This window comes from Mustela erminea, chromosome 11, assembly GCF_009829155.1.
Source record: "Mustela erminea isolate mMusErm1 chromosome 11, mMusErm1.Pri, whole genome shotgun sequence".
NCBI classification, from domain to species: Eukaryota; Metazoa; Chordata; class Mammalia; order Carnivora; family Mustelidae; genus Mustela; species Mustela erminea.
Window position 1 is genome coordinate 90,236,331 of NC_045624.1, and position 23,566 is coordinate 90,259,896.

At 41.7% G+C, this 23,566-nt stretch overlaps 1 protein-coding gene across 28 annotated transcripts in view; it reads right to left on the reverse strand.

Annotated features, from left to right (window-relative positions):
• NRCAM (neuronal cell adhesion molecule) overlaps window positions 1-23,566 on the reverse strand; it is a 268,299-nt gene that overhangs the window by 130,238 nt on the left and 114,495 nt on the right. For all 28 annotated transcript variants that reach the window (XM_032304574.1, XM_032304601.1, XM_032304599.1 and 25 more), the window contains exon 3: window positions 5,505-5,578. The gene's annotated coding sequence lies outside the window, so the exon portion shown is untranslated. The remainder of the gene's footprint in view (window positions 1-5,504; window positions 5,579-23,566) is intronic.

Genomic DNA, 23,566 nt, shown 5'->3' on the forward strand with positions numbered 1-23,566 from the left:
CAATAGAAATCATTCTCTCCTGTATGCGCGCTAGTTTATGGACTTGCTTTCTGCAACAGTCAACCAGAGACAAAGACGCTTTACAGAGCCGCTAAGTTTGACAAAAGCTGTAGAAATGCCTTCTGCAGATATGAAAACTCGCAGCCTTCCAAGGGGTTTTTTTTTCCTTTGCCTCACAAAACAGATGCTGTCGTGAAAGGCAAAATAAAACAAAACAAAACAAAGCGAAGCAAAAAAGAAGAAGAAGAAGAAGAGGAAGTCCAAGCATCTGTTTGTGTATGCAGTCAGACGTGACAGCAGCATACTGCGTCACCAGCAGGGGCCTGGGCCTGGCCTCCTGCTCCACACTGGGCTCCATTTTCCCCCTGGGTAGCTCCCTAGATAACCCTCCTGTCAGGATCTGACTCCCTCCGAAGGCAGCCAGGGATGAAATGTCCAGATGCTGGAAGGAAGGGGTCGGCTACGGCACCCACAGAACCCAGGCACACATCTCTATCTTTGTGCACCCGAACACTTAGGGCTTTCTGGTATAATCTGACCCAGTATATGTGGCCTACAGAGTTCAATGAACATTAATTTTGGTCATTAGACTGCTGAACATCAATATCCGAAGTCTGAATGCGTAAGGGATACCATTTCTGATTATCCTTCTCCATATGTTTCCTCTCGGAGCGGGGTTATCTCGGTCAGGGTTGCACTTGCTGGGAACAAGGGTCACAGGACAGTGTCCCCCTCCAGAGTGGTCCAGTTCTGATGATTTCAGGGAGCCCTCAAGTTAAAGTCCATAGCCCACTAGCCCTAAACATTTAAAACGAAGTGTTTTAAACATTTTAGGGCACCTGGGCGGCTCAGTTGGTTAGGCCACTGCCTTTGGCGCAGGTCATGATCCCGGAGTCCTGGGATTGAGCTCTGCATCGGGCTCCCAGCTCCGCAGGGAGTCTGCTTCTCCCTGTGACTTTCTCCCCTTTCATGATCTCTCTCACCCTCCCTCTCTCTCAAATAAATAATAAAATCTTTAAAAAAAAATAAACATTTTAAACTAAGCCAAAAGTATATCAGGGAGAACAAATACTGATCCAGAAATACTGATTCAGTATTTCCAAAGATCCCTTTGCAAAGGTCACGGCATCAACCTTCTGGCATAGAAATGCTAAGTCGCGACAAGTTTCCTGTATGAGAGTTCCTGGGGTGATTTTCTCCTTTGGGCTCCAAAGCACATCCTTCTTCCCACCGGACCACCGTGGGAGGGGAGTGTAGGAACGCACGACGTGTGCAGCGTCCCTTCTACTGACTACCAGCACAGCACGGACAGTCACGGCCACCGAAACATGCTGCGACATTTCTCACCACTCTGCCACCCTTGCGCGATCTCACCCCTCCCGCAACCTCCCAGGAGAGGATGCCGCGGTCCTTCTTCAGGTGTCTTTCTGAGCCTCGGAGATAGCTCTCGGGCTGAACAGCGGGAAGAGTGAGAGAGGAGTGGGGTGGGTTTCCAGAGAAAAATGGTGGCGTCTCCTAAGAATTACGAGACCAGGATGCAAGGGGCAGAAATAACTTAATCAATAAAGGTCCCTCAGTCACAGAGGCCAGAGTAACTTGGAGATCAACAGCAGGAATGCATTGTAATTCAGCCTCCCTACATGGGACATTTAATATGCTCCCATCTGACCACAGGTCACAGAGCTTTGCTCAGGCTCCAAAGGGCAACAGGGAAGTCGCAGACAACACTGGGATGGAAGAACAGAATGTTCTCGCTCCCTCGGGTTGGGGGCTGAGCCCTCACTCCCTGCCGGAGTTAGCCGCCATCACAATGGAGGGACCGTCCAAGTGGGCCAATGAATCAAGAGCTGTGGGCACTGCACTGAAATCCGGAGCTCGCCCTCAACACACGTCAGGGTGAAGAGGGAGGAAGGCATTAAGTACAAGAAAAGATCGTTCTGGTTTTCTAGCTGACCAAACACCTAATCAATTCTGACCGGTATAGAGCCATAAAGCGGCGAATATCCTTTGCTTCGTTTTAGATGCCTGTCCTGGTTTCTATCAGTCCCAGGCTTCCCTGGGAAGCTTCTTACTCATGTGCTCTCATTTTGTGAGGTGAGTATTCCTTTTGCGGATGATGTGTCTTCTAGATTTATCTGGTGCCCGGTAATGTGAGATAAAACTTCTCAGCTCTACAGTGATCCTGTAGGACAAATTTTGATAGATCTTCTTACTGTTGAACAGTCTTAAAAACTGTAGTCCCTTTGCATTTTGTCATAAAAAATGGATTCACATTTACAAATCAACTTCATTATAAGAAAAAATCATTTTACTGTTATCACTTCTATTATTATTTACTCAAAATATCAATAGCATTCTCCTACTTCGTATACATAATTTTTTAAAAGTTAGGGTTGTGAGTCTAAAGGGAAGAACATCTTTTGGATCATCAATCAAAAATAATCATTAAATAACTCCAATAACCTCTCAGGTTTTCCTTTTTACATCGCTTACCAAATGGGAATGTGCCTTAAGGTACAGCAGGGCAGAAACTGTGGAAAGAACCAAGATGCCCTTCAACAGACGAATAGATAAGGAAGATGTGGTCCATATACACTATGGACTATTACTCAGCCATCAGAAAGGACGAACACCCAATTTTTGCATCAACATGGATGGGACTGGAGGAGATTATCCTGAGTGAAATAAGTCAGGCAGAGAAAGTCAATTATCATATGGTTTCACTTACTTGGGGGAACATAGGAATAACTTAGAGGACCCTAGGGGAAGGAAAGGAAAAGTGAAGGGGGGAAAATCAGAGGGGGAGATGAACCATGAGAGACTATGGACTTCGGGAAACAAACTGAGGGTTTTAGAGAGGAGGGGGGTGGTGGATGGGTGAGCCTGGTCATGGGTATTAGGGAGGGCACGTATTACACAGAACGCAGGGTGTTCTTATGCATAAACAATGAATCATGGAACACTACACCAAAAACTAATGACATACTGCATGGTGACTAACATAACACACACACACACACACACACACACAGGTATAGCAGGGCAGGATTCTTCTTCTGACTTATTATGGTTACAACCAGGACAAAACTCACGCAAGTGCAGCCAGAGCTCTAGAAAATCATTTATACAGAGTGATTTGAGGGGCACCCCTTCCCCGCCCCCCAACTCTGGTTGCTTCTGGAAATTCCGCCATTAGCTGTCCTGCATGTTCACCCAAGGTTTTCAAGCCAGGTAGAACAGATGGGGAGAATTCTTTCCCTTGGCAATAATTTACACAATTGTGTTAATGATGAAGGGGAATGTGGTTTGTATCCATGACTGGATATCAATCCGCAGCGGTAGAGCTTTCCAGAGAGAAGGAAAACCGCAGTTCTGGGCATTCACATCTTGTGGATACCACAGCACACTAGTGAACGTGGGAAACACTACTGAAAACTACAAGTAGCTACAAAAAAACTTTCTCATTCTAATGTCAGGGGCTGAACTCTTGAATAGCCTGGGGACGTTCTGAATACAAGAGAGCTTCAGAATTTGGGGAAGTTTCAGGGCGCCTTTGTTTCAGGGATGGGGCGGGGAGAACCAGGGGAAGACACTCAGGATTTAGTTTCGACCAGATTAAATCATTCACAAGGATAAAATGAGATATTTCAGTGGCTCTAAGAGAGCCTGACAACTCGAAGCTCAGTTTAGTCATTCAACAAAAGACCAGCCAAAACAATCCACGAGAAGAATGTACTGAGAAAGGTAGAATTGAACCTTTTCACTTCTGCCTCTGGAAGATAGAGATTTTAAGTAAAATAACTCACAACGAAGGAAAGAGGAAAACAGTGCAACCAGCCAGGAAAACGTCCCGAACAACCGTGGGAGAGTGTCCCTGAAAGTGCGGCAGCCTTTACGGAGCTCACCCCCGCCACCCTCCAAGGACCCCACACACTCCTCCCTGGTGGTCCCTCCCCTTGCCTCGTCTTTGTGGATCTTCCCCTTTTACTAGAAACCACCACTTCAAACAAGCTCCTGCTCTTGCTGTCTTTCCATCTCTCCTAGGTATCACACAATATATTACCTCCAGAAGGACTTGTCGTAATATAGTATACGAATGATTTATCGTAGGCCAGTTTGACTTAACACCATTACGGTTAACATCCCAATTCCCAACAACTTGGGACCTCCAGACTTCGTGTCCCTGTGGGATTGGAGGGGTCTTACCCTTCCTTATTTTACGAATTAAGCACACTTGTTGGAGGAGGTGCGTATAGGTAGGTCAAAAGTAAATCACTTTACATTAACGAAGAGAGCTTTCTAGTAAAAGACCCATTTATAAAAAATGAAGTCTCTTTGGTATTGGTCTCGACTACTTAACTCAGCCATTTTGTTAGTCTTTACTAATGTTCACTTTTCAAGAACTCTTCAGAGCGGAACAAAATGTGTGCTACTTGATTTACAAAGCAACGTTCTTAGTTTCCAGGCTACTGCTTTGGGGATTTCTGGGAGATATTTTGGAGCACCATAATAATTAGTTATATGAAATCAGTTTTAATAGAGCACAAAAGAAGCAAATTCAACTGAGGCATGAATCATTTCCTCTTCAGCAGAAAAGGACATCTGAATGGATTAATTTTAGCATTTCTCAAGGACAAGAGACAACATGCTTGCAAGATTTTCCTACCTCCAAATCTTGCAGACAGTCTTCTTTTCATAATTAAAATCTATTGAGAGCTTATTTGCTAAATAGAACCTAGGAGGGTAGAGGACTGAATGTCCAAACAATCATGCTCTCATACATCCCTTATGAGATAGAGGTCTCTGAACTATGTTCCAGATCTCCGAGGAAGATATTCTTCATCAAGTTCAATACTATAATAGCTGGCTTTTCAGAAGGCCTCGCAGGCCTGGCGGAGTCCATTCTGGAGCTGATAATTCTAAGTGACATAAACGGGAAAGGGGTGGGCAGTGGGGGTGGGGGCACTGGATTTACAAAGCAGAAAGCACATATCAAAGTAATATTTAAACTTTCCCAACAGACTTTTGTATTATTTGGACTTCACTGTGAGACAACAAAAATTATGTACGGGTAAGTATATTCTTGGGAGATTTTCTGATACCTGATGGAACCCAAAAGAAAACTCTTTTCTTGTAAATGACTCCTTATCATTTTCAATCTTTAATTCCTTCAGAAACATATTGTTTACTGGCAATGCCTTCACTCTGTTATTTTCTGAACTTTATGATTCATGATTTAGTAAGACAAAAATCTCATTACTACGGAACGACACGAAGGGCTGGTTTTCTTTGCTGTGTGTTCACCCATCCGTCCCCTTTGACAAGCAGTATGATTAATGTTTTTGCACACATATTCCTACTCCCCATCTTTCATTCCTCCTCCCCATCTTTACTTTCTGGATTGAAAAGTATTAATTATGGCAATAATAATATATAATCATGTCATTTTATGGTATAATTCCCTTCTTTACTAATGTAAACCTTTTCAGAAGACAGACCCCTACCTTTGAAGAAGTTCTTCCTGTACGAAGAAGTTGTCCTTTTAATTCTTTAAACTGGATGTCTAAGACGCATTGCCCTGTGGGTCGAAGAGTGGGGGAAATGTTAACAAGACATTCGTCATCAATCATAGCAGATTGTCAATACATTAACTTCCATCCGACTCCCTGATGGGAAACACAATTACCAGGGGGGCCCTGTAAGGAAAGACAAATTATGAATAGATTTGCCAAAATACATCTCTGTTGGTTTCAATCAAAAGTGACAACAGACGGGCACCTGGGTGGCTCAGTTGGCTGGGCAACTGCCTTTGGCTCAAGTCATGATCCCGGAGTCCCTGGATGGAGTCCCGCATACGGCTCCCAGCTCAGCGGGGAGCCTGCTTTTTCTGCTGATCCTCCCCCCTCTCGTGCTCTCTCTTGTTCTAATAAATAAATAAATAAATAACTTTTTTTTTTTTTTAAAAAAGTGACAACAGAGAGTTGGCTAATACTCTGGTGGCCATCCCCCTCATGCAACCCAGCTGAAAGCGACATGTCTGTTCCCTCTTTACAGTGTGGGGGATAGAGTGTTTTTTGGTAATGCGTATGTACGATGTGGCTAAAATACTTCCTTACTGTGGGCTCATTATTTCTGTTGTTATTCTTAAAGTGTTTCATTTAGTAGAGTAGGAATTCTTTTGACTTTGTTCAGAAGGCCCCAAGTTCTCAATGAGGGTCCTAAAGAGATGGCGGGAGCAGCCAAGAGGAGAGGGGCCCCCCACCGCCCGCCCCCGGGGCCACGACAAAGGCTCAGCTATGGCAGCTCCAGAGCCTGAGCTGCGACAACTCCCGGCTCCTCAGGCTGAATGTTTCCTTTGCAAATATTCCAGCTGAGAATTAGCCAGAAAAGGACAGCATGGACGGGGAATGGGACAATTGCCGCTGAGCACATTAGGTTTCATTTTTTTAGACAACCAATTCAGTGACACCCAGGACTTTCTAAGGGAGGATTTGTGGCTTTTTGGACTTCAGATTTTCAGAAACAGAAGTCATACTATCAGACCTCTGAGAAACCTTTCAGAGAAGAGAAACAAATGTCAATTCAGGATCTCCCGACTGCATTGAAATATTAAGACAACTATGAATTGCAAAGTGATTCTGGTAATAAAATAAAAAGATGTGTAATCATCTCAGATGTTCTTGTTTATGCGTGCATTATAAAATATTTTCTGTACTGCATTGCTAAAAGTTTTAACTTAATGACATATAAAACCACTCTTGATAGATTTTCATTGGATCTGATGCAATGATACTTTATCAGGACAAAAAAAATTGTTGTTAAGGTTAGTGATTCCTCCTTGGAATTAAAACCAATTTTAGAGTAATCAAAGTTTTCTTTCCCTGTTATTTAGTTCCCACTTTTAAAAAAAGTCTCCTTGGAGATACGTAAGAAAGAGTCTGTAAGAACCCGAAGTCATGTCTACAATAATAACTCAATCCAACAAACATATTGAATATTTCATATATATCTGTCAATACGCTGGATAAATATAAATGAGGAAAAAGGTGTAACACAAGAGTGCACCTTTACGGGTGAAAATTGATAAGGTCAGCATGTGGATGCAGTCTCCTTTCTCCCCTCCACCCACCCATCTCTCCATCTTTCCACCATCTCCCTCCCCCAGGGCAGCTTGGCTCTGCTTCTGGTTCTGCCCAGAACCTGAGGCAGGTGGCTTAGCCCAGCGCCATAGGTGACGTGAGAGAACCCCTTCCCTTTCTAAGCTACTGAACGTGGACCTTGGATCAGCCTTTCTCTTCATCATTACAGTGTTAATGTCTGAGATTCTTTTGGGCCTCAGGGACTCTGACCCTGCCTAATGGAGTACTTTGCTTCCAGATCATTCAAACCAACTTTGCTCTAGGGACAGGATTCTGTCACCTCTTCCAGCCTGGTGTAATGGAGCTCTGCACTGGAACTCAAGACCAAAGCCTCGGCTAATAATATGTTGTTATTTTGTCTTGCTTTGTCAATGTCCCCACTATGAGTATCTCCTTTGGGAAGCTCAAAGACAGAGCAGAATGTAGCATTCCTGGGTTACTGGCCAAAACACACCTCCATCCTTCAATTCCAAATAATCAAGGTAAGGCAAATTTGCAACTCAAAAGGGTAGGCTGCCCCTTCCTTTTTTTTTTTTTTTTTTTTTTTTTAAAGATTCCATCCTCTTATTTGACAGAGATCACAAGTAGGCAGAGAGGCAGGCAGAGAGAGAGGGGGAAGCAGGGTCCCTGCTAAGCAGAGAGCCCGATGCAGGACTGGATCCCAGGACCCTGAGATCATGACCTGAGCCAAAGGCAGAGGCTTTAACCAACCCACTGAGCCACACAGGTGCCCCCTGCCCCTTCCTTCTTAAAGTCTCTTCTAAGACAAGTTTTTGCATGTGGCAAGATCCACAGAAACCGACAGTGGTCCAGTTTGCGGAGCCAAGCCCGAAGAGAATCTTCACCCCAACTCTCTTGGTACCCTCACTGAGTCTGTGGTATCTACACCACATCCCTAAGGAGCTACCACTGAACATCTCCATCACAGGTAGCTGGAGACTACAGCTAAATGTTGAGAAGAGGATCAACTAAAGACACAACAACAGAGTTAATTTCTCCATAAGTTTTACCTGGAAGACAAAGAGAACTCACATTTGTGGGCTACTACCAAGTCCCAGACACGGTGTATGCATGGCAGATGACACAGTCTGTAAATACCATTATCGCTTTGATAGAGAGGCAGAAACTAAAGCATGGAGAGGTCTAGTAAATGACCTTACTCGCACAACTCCCAAATCTTACATCTGGATTGTAATTCGCTTCTGCTTCTCGCACAACTCCCAAATCTTACATCTGGATTGTAATTCGCTTCTGCTTGAATCCAAAAACGTGTGCCTCTCCTACCTCCTCCCATGGCTTTTGACAGAAGCCAGGATGAACTTGGAGAGGGGGTGCTACTGAGGGGGAGGGCAGCGGAAGAGGAAGCTTATGGAAGGAATGGCCAGACTGATGGGAAGCGCGAACGTCGCCAAGCGCGACCTTCCAAGAGTAGGAAGGTCGGGGAGGCAGGAGGGTGGGCCACAGGGCTGAAATCTGCAGGGAGGACACGTGCAAATGTGGGACCTCAGCGGTTATCAGCGGGATGCCCCCAAAGTCCCAGCGGGTGCCACCACCTCCCACGGACCACAGTTTCCAAGTGTCAGCAACACTGACTGCCCTCTCATTCCTCTGCCTTTCTGCCAAGCATACCCTTTACTAATAATGCTTCATGGAAGATGCAGGTCTGAAAATCCTACGGGGCATGGTGTGGAAGAAGATGTTCTCAAACATAACTTTTTTAAAAAATTTAAATTTAATTAATTAATATATAATATAATAATGTAATAATATGTAATAGTAATATATAATAATTGTATTATAATAATATAATATAAAATTATATAATATAATTATAATATTATATATAATAATATATAATAATGATGATATAATAGTAATATAATATAATAATTATTATTCGTTTCAGGGTGCAGGTCTGTGACTCATCAGTCTTCTATAACACCCAGTGCTCATTACAACACATGTCCTCCTCAATGTCCATCTCCCCGTTACCCCATCCCTCCACCTCCTCCTCTCCCCCATTGCACTTGAACTTTAAAGAGACGTCAAAGGAATGTGGTTCTTTTAATAAGCTTGAATCGTTTTTAGTATCATTGAATTCAGGGCAAAATGCCCTGAAAAGAACACTCATGTAATTTTGTGTAGGTATGGTTTCCCACAGACATTGTGTAGGAAAACTATTTTATCTTTGCTTATATATATTATTGACAGCACAAGATCTCATTTTTAACTTTCTTGTGACTATTGAAACGCCAAGCCTTTGCAAAGACCACCAAAAGACTATGTATTAATTGTATTACCACGTCAGCAATTATCCCAAACATTTCTAGGGAATGAATTTTCGTTACATTCATTACTCTTGATTTGACAACTGTGTCAATGGGCTTTCATCACTCTGACAGAACAAGGTAATACATCATTGCTAAAGATTATTTTTCTAATAACAAAGTAACAACTCAAATTTTTTTAACCAAAATACAATCAACTTATCCTATTAAACCAAACCAGTCCTAAGTCAAAAGGTCAAGATGAGCTCTGATGTAATTTAAAAGTAACCTTCAGAAAAGATAAATAACATCTAGGTTTAAAAAAAAAAAGATTTATATATATATATATATATACCTATATATATGTATGTATATATATGAAGAAACCCAAAGGCCATGGTACACATTGTAATTCAATGGTGCATAAGTATGATATTAAAAAAAATTCAATAATTCAAGAAAGTGAATGCTTGTCTTAGGCACTCATGGAAAAATAACATAATGAATTTTGTAATCGCTCCAAAGGAAATTGAACTATTAACTGGCATGAATTTTTTTGCAGGATTTGGTTATGTTTTGTTTTGGGCTGGTTTGGTTGAAAACGAGAACCTATAACATTCAATGCAATTGAACATTTGTTATTGCAAACACTATGAGGTAAAAAGTAAAGCAAGCAAAAACACTCAAAACCTTATTTGGTTTATACTGTCAGGCACAACTGTGAGGACATTAAAAATGCTAATATTAGTCTTCGGTTTCTTCGAGGTAGATTTCTAAAAGCTGGCTTTATTGGAGATATGGCAATGGGTAGATTACATTAAAATATCAAGCATTTGACCCCTTAAGGCAATTCTGTTTTCAACAGTGACAATTTAATTTCCTGTTTACAGTCTTAAAGAAGCTGAGAAATACTTTTTAGAACATCAGTTTTGAAAACCTTAACAATATATTCATACACTTGTACTATTTCGTGTGTACGTAGCATGTGAAATTGTGCTTTTAGTGGTATGAAAGGATAGTAATTTACAAACTTATTTTTCATCTTGGTCTTAACAAAACTTGAGCATCAGAATCCTGGACTAACCCCCAAACTCTTCTTTTTTTTCTCTTAACTTCCTGCCTTTGACATGATCCTTGGACTGAATTTGGGGTCCATTCATACTTATTAACTGGCGAGAAAAGGATAAACAAACACCCCTATTAAAATTGGCATTTCTCTTTGGTTTCTCTGGGTATGCCTGTCATCCAGCAGCCTAATTCAGCTTGGCAGGGCAGAAAGCCAAAACCGTCTTGAAACCCAGTTCTCATCATTTCAGCAACCTATGAAACAAAATACATTCCAAAAAGCAGAGAGTATGGCCCAGAATAAAGCAGGTTCAACTAGTACCTCTGGGAGGGGGATGGCCCCCAGACTGCCACCTCCCCCACCGCCTGACTGGCTGGGGATCCAGCAACACTGGGTCCTAATGTCCAGCCCCAAGTTCGGCATCAAGTACAGCCAACTCTTTCAAGACTAGTAATGTTGCTGGGACTTGGGACCAACTCCGGGGCCTCTTAAATGTCAGGGACCCTTCTGATCGGAACTTGGCAGGTAAACCAATGTGTCATGCTTGACCTTCCAGAGAAGGGAAACGATTGATCCTTTGATAAATCAAATTAAAGAGATTGAAGACCGGCCGCCCTCAGAAGCTGAAGACTATTTCAAGTGACATTATCATCTGCTACCTTGTAGACTGGGGCGTACATCCGATTGTGAGCAAATGACATTCATCTACGGCCTGCTGGATACATGCCATCTTACTTGCTGTCTGTCCGGGCCCTGGCAATCAGGCTGTCACACACACTGCTGGACAACACACACATGGCAGGACAGCCATGGTACGTTTCACAGTTTACGAGGAGCAACTATCGTAACCATAAATAGAAACCCAGAACTCCAGTGGCCGTCATGGCTGGCTGTCTACGGACGTGCCATGCACCCTCTCTGTTGTGCAAAGTGGCCACGGGGAAGGAGACCCACCCCTGTCCAGGCTCTACATTTCCAGCTCCTCTTGAACCTAGGTGAGACCGTGAGATGTAAAGGAGCCTCCTTGCCCACATGTTCAAGAAGTCTGCGTCTTCCCTACCCCTCATCTCTCTACTCCTCCTGGATGCCGATACACAGTGTGATTTTGGAAGTCACTAGGCATGGCCTTTGTCAACATAGTTCTCTCAAGGGTGACAGGGAGAGATCCTTCCGTCCACACAAATGATCTACATGACCGGCAGTGGACTGCTACCTAAATTGGAAAGGTTCTAACTCAGTGACGTTTCTACCATTTGGGGGTTTGCTAGGTCTGCATGTGGTGAATGTAACAGAATGTAACAGAAAACTTCAGTTAAATCTATCCCTCATTGGTCCTTTTTCTGTGTCTATAATAGAAAAGAAACAGATTTAGTTTTAAAATATTCGTGTATCCTGGGCGCCTGGGTGGCTCAGTCAGTTAAGTTATCTGCCTTCACCTCAGGTCATGTTCCCGGGATCCTGGGATCGAGTCCCACATCAGGCTCCCTGCTGAGTGGGGTGTCAGATTCTCCATCTCCCTCTGCCCTCCCCCTGCTTGTGCTCTCTCTCATTCTCTCTCACTCTTTCTCTATCAAATATTAAATAAAATCTCTTTAAAAATTCTTTAAAAATAAAATAACTACTAGTGTATCCAGGGGCACCATGGTGGCTCAGTTGGCTGAGGTCTGACTCTTGATCTCAGCTCAGGTCTTGACCTCAGGATTGTGAGTTCAAGTCCCACATTAGGCTCTATGCTGGGCATGGAGTCTACTTTAAAACAAACAATCGCTTCTCGGCCTTTTGGCTAAGATCAAGTGTACTTTAAAACAAACAAACAAAGAACAAAAAAACCACTAAAATATTAGAGTATTCAGAAACTATTAAACAGATCCTATTTGACACAATTAAAATAGCAGTATTTATTTTGCTGAGGGAAGAAAAAGGTTAAAGGAGGCTAGTAAAACTGTCAATGACTAAATAAAAGTGGTTGAGAAAACTTCACTAAATCCAACCAAACAAGTACAGAAGATTCACTTGATGGTATATAACATAACACTGTACCTAGACCATCGGGAAGGTTGAACATAGTTTTTGAGAGACTCCGATTCAGTAGGTGTAGATGGCACCTAGAAATCCACGTTCTTACTAGGGTAGCCAAGGGGGCTCTGAAGCAGCTGGGCATGGGCCACAGGATCAGCAATGTGGTAACGAAGGTCTCTAGGGTGGTGCCTGGGTGGCTCAGTCGGTTAAGGGTCTGCCTTCGGCTCAGGTTGTGATCTCAGGGTCCTGGGATCGAATTCCGCATTAGGCTCCCTGCTCAGCGGGGAGCTGCTTCTCCCTCTCCCTGCTTGTGCTCTCTCTGTCCCTATCTCTCAAATAAATAAATAAAATCTAAAAAAAAAAAAAAGAAAAAAAAAGAAGAAGAAGAAGAAATACACCACATTGTGAGGTCATCAGATTTGCTTCCCAGAAGAAAGTAAACCTGGGTAAGTTTCCCATCCACAAAGTGGAAAACATCCCTAAATATTACAGAGCTCTGGGCATCTAGGCAAGTATGACATGATCCCAATCCTTAAGCAGCTCCCAGTCTCAGGAGAGTGACTGTGGACCCGTGGGTACCCGTGTGTGCACATGTGTGTGTGTCTCTCTGCAGAGGACGTGGTGATGAGGAGAAGGAGGAAGCAAAGACGCTGTCTGGGTTTGAACTAGGGAGATGGGGTCCCATCCGTGGGTGTGCAGAGGTTCCCCAGTGTGGCCCCTGGTAGTACACTATTCTCCCTGAGCATCCTGGTTCCAGAACAGTCTCTAGACATTGTTCCCACTAACAAGGTACACAGAGTGAAACAGGGAAAGGGGAGGCACCCACCCTATTCAAGAAGGAAAAGCACTTTATGTTTGCCTATTTTACATACCGAGCCTCCATGTAATGTGCCGGGAAGAAAAGATTCTAAGGCAAACAAAGACGTTTTAGCAAACTGTATGGCCATATGGGGAGTTACTGTTTAGTGAGTCATTTCAGTCTGGGATGATGAAAAAGTTCTGGAGATGGACGAGATTAATGATCACGTAACAATGCCAGTGGACTTAGGACCACTGCACACTTGAAGATGGTTAACATAGTAAATTTTATGCTATATATATTTTGCCACAATTAAGAAAAAAACATGACTGTAGACTTCCTCCTAACTCTGTAAGTCAACAAATGCAATAGGATATTTGCAGGAAAAGAAATTAACCTAAACCTACACTCTCTCATCAATACTTTCTACATCCCTGAAAAAGTCAAGATAACTTGAATTCAGTCAACAAATTTTTCATGAGAATGACCATGGCCCAGGCACTGTTCTAGGCACAGAAGACACAGTAGTGAACAGAAGGGGAACAAATCCTGCCCTCAGACAGCATTTACTTATTCATCCCCTCATACACTTAACAAATATTAATTAAACGTCTGTCACATGCCAAGCTCTATGCTGGACACCAGAAATACCACAGTGAGAAAACAGAAATGAAAACATCAGCAAACCAGACTCTTCTTTGACCTCAGGGAGCTTATAGTCGACTATAGGAGACAGATACGAATCTAAAATACTCACATCGAAAAGTCATCAAAGCAGATAGGTGTGGAGCTCCCAACAGTGTGGTGGTGGGAACTGGCTCGGTCAAGGTCTTTCTGAAGGGAATGATGACTGAGCTGAGATCTGATGGATGGGTTGGGCAGCAACAGTGTGGTCGAAGCAGAGCAGAGGAAAGGGGGGGTGTGTGGCCCCAACAAGGCTAGAGAAACAGGTGGAGGCTCAGTGGCCACACAGAGCTCTGTGGATCTTTCAGTCTCTTGTTTTAAGGGCCATTGGAAGCCACTGATGTACTATAACAAGGCCTGGGGTGGGAGACAAATGATCTGAACAAAAATAATACAGACTTAGCTACTCTAACAATTTAAGAATACCCAATTGAAAATGAGGGCAAAGGACTCTGAGTGAATTCCGGTAGAGTTATGACAATAAGTGAAAGTCGGGGCACCTGGGTGGTGCAGTCAGTTGGGCACCATGATCACAGGGTCCTGGGATGGAGTCCGGCTTGGGCTCTATGCTCAGTAGGGAGCCTGCTTCTCCCTCTCCCTCTTTCCCTCCCCCAGCTCGTGCTCCCTCTCTCTCCTAACTCAAATAAATAAAATAGAATCTCTTAAAAACTTAAAAAAAAAATAGGTGAAAGTCTTTGAAGCTCTCAGATGAAAGACAATATTTAACATATCAAAGATTTATCGTGATCTGATAAGATAGTATAAACAGCATGTCAATTTTTAATTTTTTATTGTAAATCAAAGTGTAGTCTCTTAAGATTCTATTATAAAAATCTACTAATGAATCTGAATATGATTAAAAGAGAATCACCAGAATTTGCAAGACTAGTAAATTAAGTTGTCCACACTGTTTAAAGTAGAAACTTTGGGGAATAAAAAAAACTGCTGAACTATTTGATCAAAGGAATGAAGTACATTAAACTTCACAAAATATGATTTCTTAGGCATCTTTCATTAAGACATAAGGTTACAAAAAGATCTGTAACTAAATGGTGCACTAATTTGATTAATATTTAAGAACTTGAACAAAGAATCAAATACATATCATTTCTTCCTTTAAAATATGGTTATTGATGCTAATATATATCTGTTGAAGGGGGAAAAATTCAGATCTGTATAGTGCTGTGTGCTAAGAGCAGATGCATAAAGTAATAACAAAAACACCTTTTACATACCATCAAGTTAGCCACAGGCTCACTATTCTAATTTATCCAGATTTATCATTCAACAAATAAGTGAGACATTTCCGCATTCCAAATTCTGGATGAAAATAGGAGTAGGACACATCAAGCTTCTCTGTAGTGGGTTAATCTGACCTCTGAACAATATAATACATTCCAGACTATCTCTCAAAGTTCAGAAAAGGTGTATGGACTTGACCCATATAATTTGCACAATTCTCCTTTTCACCAGATTGTCATTTATACAATTCACCTCTGTCAATTTGTTGTTCTGCTTAAATTATCTTAAGAATGCAATGTGAGAGCCAGAAGAAAGCTCCCAAGGTTGCTTTAGCTATATTTTATTATAAACTACCAAAGCCCTCCAGGATTTATAGGTCCTGGGAACCCAGGCTGATTTACAGAGGTCTCTACCATTGCTTTTTGAGATTTAGCCTTACAAAGGTCTTCATTTTAAAGTTTAATCTGGCTTGGTTTAAAACCTAATAATTATTGTTCTATCAATGTACACTTTGGCCTGAACAAATTTAGTATACTTGGGTACAAAAACGTTCATAAATGTCACGTGCAAAATTCTTCTGATGTTTAAAGCAGTGTTTTAGATGTCCAATGAAACTGCCCATTAGTACAGAAACTGTAGTTTGTATTCCTAGCAGATGCCACAAATGACAAGTCAGATTGTAGAAAAAGGGATAAAAATGCAGTAAGTCAGATTTAGTAAAAAGAATGAATACATTTACCATATAAAGGAAGGGAAATCTTTTTTAAAAAAATTATAAGTATAATTTGCATTTTCATTGTTGGCACCAAACAAATCTCACTAGAAATATAAAATGAGAAGTCAGGAAAACTTTCAAACATTTGGATAAAGACTAGATATTTCTTCTTCTTCTTCTTCTTCTTCTTCTTCTTTACTATCAGTTTTCTAAGTTGCTAATTCATTCTTTCAAAATTCTCTTTTAGATCCTCTAAGTTTTTCAGTCTCTTCTCGACACAGACATGAACTCACAAGTAGATCCCACACTTTGATTTCTCCTCACAGCTTCCTAAGTAGCTGCCATGCTCACTGAACTCAATTTGACGTCTTTTCATAACACTGCTCTGGAAGGAAGAAGGAATGAGCCCAACTGAATCAAAATAAAGTAACTATGTTGTAGCTTCGGTGCTGTTGGTCCTGTGGTCCCCATACTTGTCACTGACTGGTACCAGGGGTATCCTAAGAAGGTTCTGTCTTCACTTCTTAGTTGTCTATGCAAGCTCTGATTTTCAATTTCACTTGTGTTGGTTTTTTGAACCAGAAGGAACTTTATGAGCACAGAAAAGAAAAAATCAACAAGCATAAAAAGTCAAACAGGGTTGAAAGGATAAACCTACCATTACAGATCTCTCCATAGTGGTATCTGAGTAGAGTGGCCCATTCCTGGTCAATCCCAAGATGGTGTTGGGAGTCTCAGGTCTTTCAGTCGCCTAGATTAGTGTCCCAACTTGAGAACTGGACACGCTGGTGTTATGGAAATCTGGAATGCTATTAGTTCTAGGTCACTAACTAAAGTTAAGTCCAAATATGAAGCCGTCCATTTAAAAAGAGATTGTCTTTAATGCAACATGACTTGTATTAAATGAACCATTATTTCTAAATAAAGCAATCAAGTTATGAATTCAATAGCTGACCAGGTGACATTTAGGCAAATGACTTCCTGTCTCTGTACAAAATGGGGTTAATAATAATCCTGACCTATCTCTTAAGGTCTCGGGGGCGGGGGGGGGGGACAATTCATTTAGGAATTGTCTAAGTGCTGTATAAATGTTTCTGGTGTTATGAGAGCTTGGTTTTATTGTCACTGGAATGCCACCATCATAAAAAGGAATTGAGAGGTTTAGTCAGAGGTGAATTAACAAAGCTAGGTCTATGCTAATACAAGTACCCTCTGACCTTGGATCACTGAGCTTGAAAAATCACACAGATCTAAATGGAAATGAAGTTTGCATTTTCAGAAACACAGAGTTTTTGTTAATTTATTTCCTATTCAACTCCTTTGCTTTGAAAATCATTACTTTGGAAGCAAAACAACCATTCTCAATTCCCACCTCCTTTTTGTTTTCATTATTCATTGCTATTCCCAGGACCATTTGAATTTAAGCATGACACTGGAGGCATCCAAGGCCTTTCTTTCTCAATCAACTATGTGGCACACCCAGGAAACATGCCTGTCAGGAGGCATGGGCCGTGTAGACAGCACACTTTTCTCATTTTAAGTTTTCTTTTTTTTAAACTGTGTGATTCCCCAGACATTCATGACTTTTAGAGGAAGTACGTTCTCTCTCCCCAATTAAATTTCCATGATTCACTCATTTACTTATTGGACAAATAGTTATTGAGTACCTAGTATGGGAGTACCAGGCACTGTCCTAGGCGCCAGAGGTAGTGGTGATGTCGCATGTCCTGGGGATGAAGACTAATAGTAAGCAAAATAAATGAGTAAAGGAACACAACATGTTAGAATGAAAAGATGAAGTGTGGTAAGAGTACGGAAGGGCAGAGATGGAGAGGGCAGCAATTTTAAATATGATGGTCCCAGAAAAGCCTCCTGAGCAGCTGTGATTTCAGGAAAGACTTGAAGGACGTGAGAGTGAAAGTCATTGGAGAAGGGCTCTGCAGACGAGGTGAGGGTTCCAGGCAAATGCAAATGGCTCTTGTGGGAAAAGGAGGAGGCTACATTAGTCTTTTCAACCAGCCTAGAAATATTCCTGGCAACCTCAGGACCAGCTTAGGTAAAGGAGGCACATGTAACGAAAGAGATCTTGGATTATGGCCTTCTGGGCCCATGGCATCTTCTCTAGGTTCGTGGGAGTACCCTTGCTTTTTTAGCTGCGTCTTGCTATTTGTGGAACAAATAAGAACAAAATTTTTTATTCTATAAATGAAGTGATACATGACTGTTATTAACGGGTTATTAGCGTAAATAAATTCTCTCTCTTGTCCTGATTTTGGGTGACTTAAAAAAAAAATACCTCTTAACATTTAGAAAAAAAAATTTTTTTTTCCTGAGCTTGAGGTCCTACAGTGGGGCTCCGGTTCCTCCGAACACTTGCACTGCCCCCTCTCTCATCTCCTTCGGGGCTTTATGCACATGTCATCTCCTCAATAACTGGAGCCACCTTCTGTGGCTAGTGGCTACGCTCTCTAAATGTCAACATACACCCAACTCCCACCCCCTTTCCCTGCCTTATCCTCCCCCGTAGGCCTAGTCCCCATCCAACATATAGCATATTTTATTAATTTATTTTATGTGTAGTCTCATGCATGAGAACCTAGGCTCCATGAGGACAGAAATTCTGTCTGCTTTGTTCATGTCACCTACCCTGTGCCAGAACAATGCCTAACACACAGAGGACATCAATAAATATCTAATAAATTAATGAATTCCACAGTGGTCACATAATAATGTCAACATGAGATGTTACAGTCAAAGATCAATTTTGGCTAGCACATGCATAGGAAATATTTCTGGAAAGATGTATGAGACTGCTAACAGTATTAAATTTGAGTGAGAGAAATTTACAACTGATTTCACAGCTGTATGTACTACTCATATCTTTAGATCATTAGAAGTTTTTTTAATCACCCAGAGATGTCTGGGTGATGGGAATGATAAGACAAAGTAAATGCTTTTTATAATCTTTGATAGTTAAAAAAAAACAACAACTAATAAATGTCCATTTAAAAGTAGTTAAGCGCATACATGTGTTAAAATCTATGCACAAACCTATGCAATGTGTTGGATGATACATGCAAAGTTAATACAAAAAGATAACACATCTAATAACTTCTACTTTTGGAGTGCTCAAAGATCTTATATCCAACAGGGTGAACAGATCTGGCTTGAGTGGTGCATTGGTACCAGAGACATCTATGGCTAACAAAGACTTCCCAGCAAGCAGGACACTCTGACAGCTGAAGAAGGAGACAGAGAAGAGGGTTCCTTCAACTTCCTTTTTTTTTTTTTTTTTTTTTTTAAGATTTTTTATTTATTTAAGAGAGCAAAGAGTGGAGTGAGGGACAGAGGGAGAAGCAGGCTCCCCATTCAGGACTCCAGAACCACGAACTAAGTCAAAGGCAGGTGCCCAACCGACTGAGCCACCCGGGTACTCCCTTACAACTTTATTTACACCAAAGATACGGTAGCAAGGATTCCAGTTGCGTCCAAGCCTTGAAAAGAATTTCAGTTTTCCTTTGAATTTCAAGGGCAAGCAATCGTTATACAATACAGTCTCCATAATGAGAGTTTCTGAAGGAGATGAAAGAAACCATGAAAACCAGAGCAGTCAGAAATGTCAGAGAGAAGGGGGTTGACAAAGAGCAGAATTAAACTACAAGAGGACAGCTATTTGCAGAGTGAGAAAATCCGGAACAGAACGAGGTCAGTCATGGCCGGTGAATGGGACTCGTTAGCCCCAGAAATCAATGTTACTGTCCCTCTTACCTCAGGTAAGCATGAGAATGAGGCCATCTGTGATATGAAAGGAAGATTTACAGACTCGATAGTTCATCTTCTGGAAATGGATGGAAATACAAGTTTGGGAAAGGTGCCCTACAGTCCTATGGTAACGAAAAGTGACTTGTGGTAAGGAAGCATGGCAAATTTCTCGAAAGCAACCAGGGGCAAGGGAAAGAAGCAACAAAAGGGATGGAGACTTGTTTTGACAGAGAGAAAGAAAGGAAGCATGAACCCCTGAATTATGTTCCCTACCCCACAATTTTTTTAGGATCATTCTATGATTTGGGATCTTTTCTCTCTTTTCTCTCACTCTCTTGATTACTCCACTTTCCAACCGAGAGCTTTGATTTTAATCTACCTAACACCAGCTGTTGCCAGAGCCTTCCTATTAAAGGGCTTAGTTCAGTCTGATCATTAAAGCAAACATCAAGCACATGGAGCCAACACAGTGTTTTGGAAAGAACACTGGTCCAAATGCCTGCGTCAGACCCCAGCTCTGCACGGTCCCAGCTCCCCAGCCTGGGGCACACTGCCCAATCTCACTTTTCTCTCCCTAAACCAGACAGTAAGACTTGCCCTTTTTACAGAAGATGGTTAAGAGGATCAAACAAACCAAGCAAACTGAAAGGCACAGTCTATAAACATACACGTTATTTTTATGGTGATTTCTAATGCTCTTTTACTATTGTTGGTGGAAAATGTAATCAGAAAAGAGAAAACTGTCCTAGGAATATAGAAGAATGCCTTTCAGCACATGTGCTCTGGGTCCCCCTGTAATAAAACTCAGATAACGGGGATTCTGAAGGTGCTGTCAAGGATGCAAAATTTTGTGGCGTTAGCATAATCACCCAGTGTTTAATTTCAGGAGGTTCAAAAAACTGAGTGACACTGAATATAATCTCACAGGTGGTCTTTGAAGATATTTCATGAGCTAAAGCTAACAAATCCAATTATGGCATTTTGGCCTTTAAGAAACAAAAGGGTCCCTAATCCAGCTTTTCTCATCCTCTCGAACACTGACTCTCTGGAATACAGAATTAATACAGAAAACTTGGGGGAAATTCTCAAGCTAGTACAGAAAGAATGACAACAGAATCTTCTTTTTATTCCAAAAGGCAAATTGGTAAAGCTTCGCCACCCTTCCTGAACAGGGAGTACTGCATCACAATTAAAACAAAAACAAAAACAAAAACAGCTGGACTGCCGCAGAGAAGGGTGCATAAGCTCTTGGCTGGAAGGCTGTTTTCAGGTAGTATAAAAAGGGCCCAGGAGATCTCCAAGAACAACTATCTATACAAAGAATGACAAATGACATTGAAATTACATGTCACCACACCCTGCTGCTGTACCCTGACAGCAAAGAGAAACCTACTAGCGTTTATTTTTCTTTAAATTGTGTTCCCATTTGCCTAGAAATACTTGCACTCGGTCTGACTGGCACTGCCCCTCCCAGTCCCTTTTGCAAGTGTTGAACAAGCCCCAGGAAAGATAGCGACTTCGGTTACCAACTCCACTAACCAGGACAGCGCGCTAAATAAACCCAAATCAATGAGCAGAGAACGTAAAGCTTCAGGCAAGCCTTTACAGCTGGAATACAATTCTAGTTTTGGCTTTAGTTTTAAACAGATCATTAAAATGATACCTGAGAGGCAGGATGGAACATCAACCGGTCCCAATAAGCAAACACCACTTCCCTTTGCACAGAAACAAGCAGAGACATTACCTTACAAAGGTATCTTACTGCTTTCTGTTTCCTTCCCGTCGCAAGAGGAAAACCTTACATGCACTATCTGCCCATCCCAGCACATTTCTGCAGATAAAACACTGGTCAGTGAACGCTGCTGTGGCCGGGACATGGGCAGTAAAATGTTAGCGTTCTCTGCACAGCCAATCCAAAGCTGCTCAGACCTCCACGGCCTCCCGGGGCAATCAGCCCGGCTTTGTGGCAATACAATGAGGGTTAAACATTTCCTGGGATCCACTTAGAAGAGAGAAAAATCTGTTGAGTTGCTCACAACTATTTGGCAAAATACGCATTAAGTTATGGCTTGGTAATAGTGTTTTAAGAAAGTAACTGCCATATTCTCACCTATGGGGAGAAGATGTTAGGTGTTATGTGATTTCTTCTTTATTTTTAACCAAGTATTAACATGAAATAACATGTTAAAATTCCTATCTGGAAGTTGTTTTAAATATTCTTTCTTTACAGGGCAGGGTAGTTTCTTAGGACTGGTTTGCTTAGCTCAGCGTCAGAACCTACTTTGCACACACACATCACCTACTATCCACAGGACTCACAACCACCATTTCACCTTTTTCTTTAACGGTAGTCTAGAAACTCTGTTTGCTTAATTTACTGTGAGATCTTACAAAAATAAATATTACAATGATTTTTCTTTGTTTCTTTCCCCCTATTTCTCAATTTTATTCCTCTTTTAGGCTCTTCAGCTATGCATTATCATTAGTATCTTAACTGTTCAAGCTGTAAAAACTTTCAAATGTTGCTTATGATTATTCTTAGGAGCCAGATATTATTGATACATATGTACACACATAATCACAATAGGTATTTTCATGACAGTACTAAATATATCAGAGTTATAGTTCATGTTAAGAAGACCCAAAGAGGAGCACCTGGGTGGCTCAGTGGGTTAAGCCTCTGCCTTCGGCTCGGGTCATGATATCAGGGTCCTGGGATCGAGTCCCGCATTAGGCTCTCTGCTAAGAGGGGGGCCTGTTCTCCCTTCTCCTCTGCCTGCCTCTCGGCCTACTTGTGATATTTCTCTCTCTGTCAAATAAATAAATAAAATCTTTAAGAAAAAAAAAAAAAAGACCCAAAGAAAGTCATGGAAGGTGTTCTAAAATGAGGTATATAAAGCAGGACCTCATGATGGGGGTTGCCACAGATCTTTAAGCCAACCCATTTTTGCTTGAATTTCTAATGATTATTTTTCAAGCTTTGAGGTTCTCTGGAAAAACTTCTAGAAGTAGGTTTATACGTCCTTCACTGGCCGTGATTCAAGTTTAGAAAGTGTCCGTGTGATATATTTTCAGTTGAAGTTACTCACTTCCTAAGATCAAACCTAAAAACCCGTTCCCCACTTACTACAACAAGTGGCAGGAAACAGGGGTGGACTTATTTCTTTGAAGGTCTTTTCAGTACCTCTCGAGACCTGGCTGGAATAATGCTTTTCCTCACAAAAGCACAACCAACATGTAACACAATCTCCTTCAAAGCATATTGTCAGGAAATCAACAATAACCCAACCAAGTAGAGACATCAGACAATCCTGATTGGGCCCTACCCCTGGACATCTGCTTCTGCCTAATATATCCTAATCAGTCTTACATCGTGTTCATCGAAACTTTATAAGCATAAAATAATTTTCTGATTTACTTTTTTACTCTTTTAAAAAGTAAGTCACACCGAGGAGGGAAGCCTTTCGAGTTATTTCTTCCCAGTTGCCTATCTGCTGTTCTGTATGGGTGGTGATAGGAAACAGAAGCTAACCAGCCCCTCCAGCACAGGCTGCGACCCAGCTGGAGAGTGTGACTTATCCTTGTTACACCTGTTGGGATTTCCGGGTCATTTCTCTGGAGCAAGTTTTAAAAAAATGTAAGCCATCCCATTGGAAAGTAAATGGTTCTAATGTTTTTCTATGAACATGTTAAACCTTTTCTTTTCCCAGTTAGCTATTCCCACCAGTGTAAGGGAAAAAAAAAAAAAAACAAGTTCATGGGACAGTGTGAAAGAACAGGGTGAGGACTACTTAAAATGGGGCCTTAAACCGTGATTGTGTTGCTCGCAGGAAGGGCTGAATGGAGGAGAGCCGAGTCTGATTATGCAGCCTG